We start from the raw sequence: 6,439 nt of genomic DNA on the forward strand, positions 1-6,439 counted from the left end.
GGTGTGTGTGTGAGGATGGAGGGTGTGTGTGTGAGGATGGAGGGTGTGTGTGTGAGGATGGAGGGTGTGTGTGTGAGGATGGAGGGTGTGTGTGTGAGGATGGAGGGTGTGTGTGAGTGTGTGAGGATGAAGGGTGTGTGTGTGTGTGAGGATGGAGGGTGTGTGTGTGTGAGGATGGAGGGTGTGTGTGTGTGAGGATGGAGGGTGTGTGTGTGTGAGGATGGAGGGTGTGTGTGTGTGAGGATGGAGGGTGTGTGTGTGAGGAGGGAGGGTGTGTATGTGAGGATGGAGGGTGTGTATGTGAGGATGGAGGGTGTGTATGTGAGGATGGAGGGTGTGTATGTGAGGATGGAGGGTGTGTATGTGAGGATGGAGGGTGTGTATGTGAGGATGGAGGGTGTGTGTGAGGATGGAGGGTGTGTGTGAGGATGGAGGGTGTGTGTGAGGATGGAGGGTGTGTGTGAGGATGGAGGGTGTGTGTGAGGATGGAGGGTGTGTGTGTGTGAGGATGGAGGGTGTGTGTGTGTGAGGATGGAGGGTGTGTGTGTGTGAGGATGGAGGGTGTGTGTGTGTGAGGATGGAGGGTGTGTGTGTGTGTGTGTGAGGATGGAGGATGTGTGTGTGTGTGTGAGGATGGAGGGTGTGTGTGAGGATGGAGGGTGTGTGTGAGGATGGAGGGTGTGTGTGAGGATGGAGGGTGTGTGTGTGTGAGGATGGAGGGTGTGTGTGTGTGAGGATGGAGGGTGTGTGTGTGTGAGGATGGAGGGTGTGTGTGTGTGTGTGAGGATGGAGGATGTGTGTGTGTGTGTGAGGATGGAGGATGTGTGTGAGAATGGAGGGTGTGTGTGTGAGGATGGAGGGTGTGTGTGTGTGTGTGAGGATGGAGGGTGTGTGTGTGTGTGTGGGAGGATGGAGGGTGTGTGTGTGTGTGTGTGAGGATGGAGGGTGTGTGTGTGTATGTGAGGATGGAGGGTGTGTGTGAGGATGGAGGGTGTGTGTGTGTGTGTGAGCATGGAGGGTGTGTGTGTGTGTGTGAGGATGGAGGATGTGTGTGTGTGTGTGTGAGGATGGAGGATGTGTGTGTGTGTATGAGGATGGAGGATGTGTGTGAGAATGGAGGGTGTGTGTGAGGATGGAGGGTGTGTGTGAGGATGGAGGGTGTGTGTGAGGATGGAGGGTGTGTGTGTGTGAGGATGGAGGGTGTGTGTGTGTGAGGATGGAGGGTGTGTGTGTGTGTGTGAGGATGGAGGGTGTGTGTGTGTGTGTGAGGATGGAGGATGTGTGTGTGTGTGTGAGGATGGAGGATGTGTGTGAGAATGGAGGGTGTGTGAGAGAGGATGGAGGGTGTGTGTGTGTGAGGATGGAGGATGTGTGTGAGAATGGAGGGTGTGTGTGAGAGGATGGAGGGTGTGTGTGTGTGTGAGGATGGAGGGTGTGTGTGTGTGTGTGTGAGGATGGAGGGTGTGTGTGTGTATGTGAGGATGGAGGGTGTGTGTGAGGATGGAGGGTGTGTGTGTGTGTGTGTGAGGATGGAGGGTGTGTGTGTGTGTGTGGGAGGATGGAGGGTGTGTGTGTGTATGTGAGGATGGAGGGTGTGTGTGAGGATGGAGGGTGTGTGTGTGTGTGTGAGGATGGAGGGTGTGTGTGTGTGAGGATGGAGGGTGTGTGTGTGTGAGGATGGAGGGTGTGTGTGTGTGTGTGAGGATGGAGGGTGTGTGTGTGTGAGGATGGAGGGTGTGTGTGTGTGTGTGAGGATGGAGGATGTGTGTGTGTGTGTGAGGATGGAGGATGTGTGTGAGAATGGAGGGTGTGTGTGAGGGAGAATGGAGGGTGTGTGTGAGGATGAATGGTGTGTGTGTGAGGATGGAGGGTGTGTGTGTGTGTGTGAGGATGGAGGGTGTGTGTGTGTGTGTGAGGATGGAGGGTGTGTGTGTGTGTGTGAGGATGGAGGGTGTGTGTGTGTGTGTGTGAGGATGGAGGATGTGTGTGTGTGTGTGAGGATGGAGGATGTGTGTGAGAATGGAGGGTGTGTGAGAATGGAGGGTGTGTGTGAGGATGAATGGTGTGTGTGTGAGTGAGGATGGAGGGTGTGTGTGTGTGTGTGTGAGGATGGAGGGTGTGTGTGTGTGAGGATGGAGGGTGTGTGTGTGTGTGTGAGGATGGAGGGTGTGTGTGTGTGTGTGTGAGGATGGAGGGTGTGTGTGTGTGTGTGGGAGGATGGAGGGTGTGTGTGTGTATGTGAGGATGGAGGGTGTGTGTGTGGATGGAGGGTGTGTGTGTGGATGGAGGGTGTGTGTGAGGATGGAGGGTGTGTGTGTGAGGATGGAGGGTGTGTGTGTGAGGATGGAGGGTGTGTGTGAGGATGGAGGGTGTGTGTGTGAGGATGGAGGGTGTGTGTGTGAGGATGGAGGGTGTGGGTGTGTGAGGAGGGGTGTGTGCGTGTGAGGAGGGGTGTGTGTATGAGAGGATGGGTGTGTGTGTGTGAGGATGGAGGGTGTGGGTGTGTGAGGAGGGGTGTGTGTGAGGAGGGGTGTGTGTGTGAGGAAGGGTGTGTGTGAGGATGGGGGTGTGTGTGTGTGACGCTGGGTGTGTGTGTGTGTGTGTGAGAGGCTGGGTGTGTGTGTGTGTGAGGATGGGTATGTGTGTGTGTGAGGATGGAGGGTGTGTGTGTGTGAGGATGGAGGGTGTGGGTGTGTGAGGAGGGTGTGTGTGTGTGTGTGAGGAGGATGGGGGTGTGTGTGTGTGAGGAGGATGGGGGTGTGTGTGTGTGAGGATGGGGGTGTGTGTGTGTGAGGATGGGGGTGTGTGTGTGTGTGAGGAGGGTGTGTGTGTGTGAGGAGGGTGTGTGTGTGTGAGGATGGGGGTGTGTGTGTGAGAGGATGGGGGTGTGTGTGAGGATGGGGGTGTGTGTGTGTGTGTGAGGATGGGTGTGTGTGAGAGGATGGGTGTGTGTGTGAGAGGATGGGGGTGTGTGTGTGTGAGGATGGGGGTGTGTGTGAGAGGATGGGTGTGTGTGTGAGAGGATGGGTGTGTGTGTGAGTGAGGAGGGGTGTGTGTGTGAGGATGGGGTGTGTGTGTGTGAGGATGGGGGTGTGTGTGTGTGAGGATGGGGGTGTGTGTGTGAGGATGAAGGGTGTGTGTGTGAGGATGAAGGGTGTGTGTGTGAGGATGAAGGGTGTGTGTGTGAGGATGAAGGGTGTGTGTGTGTGAGGGTGGGTGTGTGTGTGTGTGAGGATGAAGGGTGTGTGTGTGAGGATGAAGGGTTTGTGTGTGGATGGAGGGTGTGTGTGTGTGAGGATGGGGGTGTGTGTGTGTGAGGATGGGGGTGTGTGTGTGTGAGGATGGGGGTGTGTGTGTGTGAGGATGGGGGTGTGTGTGTGTGAGGATGGGGGTGTGTGTGTGTGAGGATGGGGGTGTGTGTGTGTGAGGATGGGGGTGTGTGTGTGTGGAGGGGGGGTGTGTGTGTGTGGAGGGGGGGTGTGTGTGTGTGGAGGGGGGGTGTGTGTGTGTGGAGGTGGGGTGTGTGTGTGAGGAGGGGTGTGTGTGTGTGTGAGGAGGGGTGTGTGTGTGTGAGGATGGAGGGTGTGGGTGTGTGAGGAGGGGTGTGTGTGTGAGAGGATGGGTGTGTGTGTGTGTGTGTGTGAGGATGGAGGGGGTGTGTGTGTGAGGAGGGGTGTGTGTGTGAGGAGGGGTGTGTGTGTGAGGAGGGGTGTGTGTGTGAGGAGGGGTGTGTGTGTGTGTGAGGAGGGGTGTGTGTGAGGATGGGTGTGTGTGTGTGAGGATGGGTGTGTGTGTGTGAGGATGGGTGTGTGTGTGTGAGGATGGGTGTGTGTGTGTGAGGATGGGTGTGTGTGTGTGTGAGGATGGGTGTGTGTGTGTGTGAGGATGGGTGTGTGTGTGTGTGAGGATGGGTGTGTGTGTGAGGATGAAGAGTGTGTGTGTGGATGGAGGGTGTGTGTGTGTGAGGATGGGGGTGTGTGTGTGTGAGGATGGGGGTGTGTGTGTGAGGATGGGGGTGTGTGTGTGTGAGGATGGGGGTGTGTGTGTGTGAGGATGGGGGTGTGTGTGTGAGGATGGGGGTGTGTGTGTGGAGGGGGGGTGTGTGTGTGTGGAGGGGGTGTGTGTGTGTGTGTGGAGGGGGTGTGTGTGTGTGTGTGGAGGGGGTGTGTGTGTGTGTGGAGGTGGGGTGTGTGTGTGTGGAGGTGGGGTGTGTGTGTGAGGAGGGGTGTGTGTGTGTGTGAGGAGGGGTGTGTGTGTGAGGATGGAGGGTGTGGGTGTGTGAGGAGGGGTGTGTGCGTGTGAGGAGGGGTGTGTGTGTGAGAGGATGGGTGTGTGTGTGTGTGAGGATGGAGGGGGTGTGTGTGTGAGGAGGGGTGTGTGTGTGAGGAGGGGTGTGTGTGTGTGTGAGGATGGGCGTGTGTGTGTGTGTGAGGATGGGTGTGTGTGTGTGTGAGGATGGGTGTGTGTGTGAGGATGGGTGTGTGTGTGTGTGAGGGTGTGTGTGTGTGTGAGGATGGGTGTGTGTGTGAGGATGGGTGTGTGTGTGAGGATGGGTGTGTGTGTGTGTGAGGATGGGTGTGTGTGTGTGTGAGGATGGGTGTGTGTGTGTGTGTGAGGATGGGTGTGTGTGTGTGTGAGGATGGGTGTGTGTGTGTGAGGATGGGGTGTGTGTGTGTGTGTGGAGGGTGTGTGTGTGTGTGTGGAGGGTGTGTGTGTGTGTGTGGAGGGTGTGTGTGTGTGTGTGGAGGGTGTGTGTGTGTGTGGAGGGTGTGTGTGTGTGTGAAGGGTGTGTGTGTGTGTGGAGGGTGTGTGTGTGTGTGTGGAGGGTGTGTGAGGAGGGTGTGTGTGTGAGGAGGGTGTGTGTGTGAGGGATGGGGGTGTGTGTGTGTGAGGGATGGGGGTGTGTGTGTGTGAGGGATGGGGGTGTGTGTGTTTGAGGGATGGGGGTGTGTGTGTGTGAGGATGGGGGTGTGTGTGAGGATGGGTGTGTGTGTGAGGAGGGGAGTGTGTGTGTATGAGGAGGGGGGTGTGTGTGTGTGTGAGGAGGGGTGTGTGTGTGTGAGGAGGGGTGTGTGTGTGTGAGGAGGGGTGTGTGTGTGTGAGGAGGGGTGTGTGTGTGTGAGGAGGGGGGTGTGTGTGTGTGAGGATGGAGTGTGTGTGTGTGTGAGAGGAGGGGTGTGTGAGAGGAGGGGTGTGTGTGAGGATGGGTGTGTGTGTGTGTGTGTGAGGATGGGGGTGTGTGTGTGTGAGGATGGGGGTGTGTGTGTGTGAGGATGGGGGTGTGTGTGTGTGAGGATGGGGGTGTGTGTGTGTGAGGATGGGGGTGTGTGTGTGTGAGGATGGGGGTGTGTGTGTGTGAGGATGGGGGTGTGTGTGAGGATGGGTGGTGTGGGTGTGTGAGGAGGGGTGTGTGCGTGTGAGGATGGGTGTGTGTGTGAGAGGATGGGTGTGTGTGTGTGTATGTGAGGATGGAGGGTGAGGTGGGGTGTGTGTGTGTGAGGAGGGGTGTATGTGTTAGGAAGGGTGTGTGTGAGGATGGGTGTGTGTGTGTGTGAGGATGGGTGTGTATGTGTGTGAGGATGGAGGGTGTGTGAGGATGGAGGGTGTGTGTGTGTGGAGGGTGTGTGTGTGTGTGTGAGGATGGGGGTGTGTGTGTGTGAGGATGGGGGTGTGTGTGTGTGTGTGAGGATGGGGGTGTGTGTGTGTGTGAGGATGGGGGTGTGTGTGTGTGTGAGGATGGGGGTGTGTGTGTGAGGATGGGGGTGTGTGTGTGTGTGTGAGGATGGGGGTGTGTGTGTGAGGATGGGGGTGTGTGTGTGAGGATGGGGGTGTGTGTGTGAGGATGGGGGTGTGTGTGTGAGGATGGGGGTGTGTGTGTGAGGATGGGGGTGGGGGTGTGTGTGTGAGGATGGGGGTGTGTGTGTGTGTGTGAGGATGGGGGTGTGTGTGTGAGGATGGGGGTGTGTGTGTGAGGATGGGTGTGTGTGTGTGTGTGAGGATGGGGGTGTGTGTGTGAGGATGGGGGTGTGTGTGTGTGTGAGGATGGGGGTGTGTGTGTGAGGATGGGGGTGTGTGTGTGAGGATGGGGGTGTGTGTGTGTGAGGATGGGGGTGTGTGTGTGTGAGGATGGGGGGGTGTGTGTGTGTGAGGATGGGGGGGTGTGTGTGTGTGAGGATGGGGGGGTGTGTGTGTGTGAGGATGGGGGGGTGTGTGTGTGTGAGGATGGGGGTGTGTGTGTGAGGATGGGGGTGTGTGTGTGTGTGTGAGAGGATGGGTGTGTGTGTTTGTGAGAGGATGGGTGTGTGTGTGTGAGGATGGAGGGTGTGTGTGAGTGATAGCATGCTCTTTGTGCATACGTGAGAAAGAGAGTGGGGAGTGTGTAAGTGAGAGAGAAAGTGAGGTATCATTGATAGCTGTGGATGAGGTGCTAGAAGACTGG

This window comes from Chiloscyllium plagiosum, unplaced genomic scaffold (genome assembly GCF_037043375.1).
Source record: "Chiloscyllium plagiosum isolate Xiang-an unplaced genomic scaffold, Cpla_swu_hap1 HiC_scaffold_10, whole genome shotgun sequence".
Taxonomy (NCBI): Eukaryota; Metazoa; Chordata; class Chondrichthyes; order Orectolobiformes; family Hemiscylliidae; genus Chiloscyllium; species Chiloscyllium plagiosum.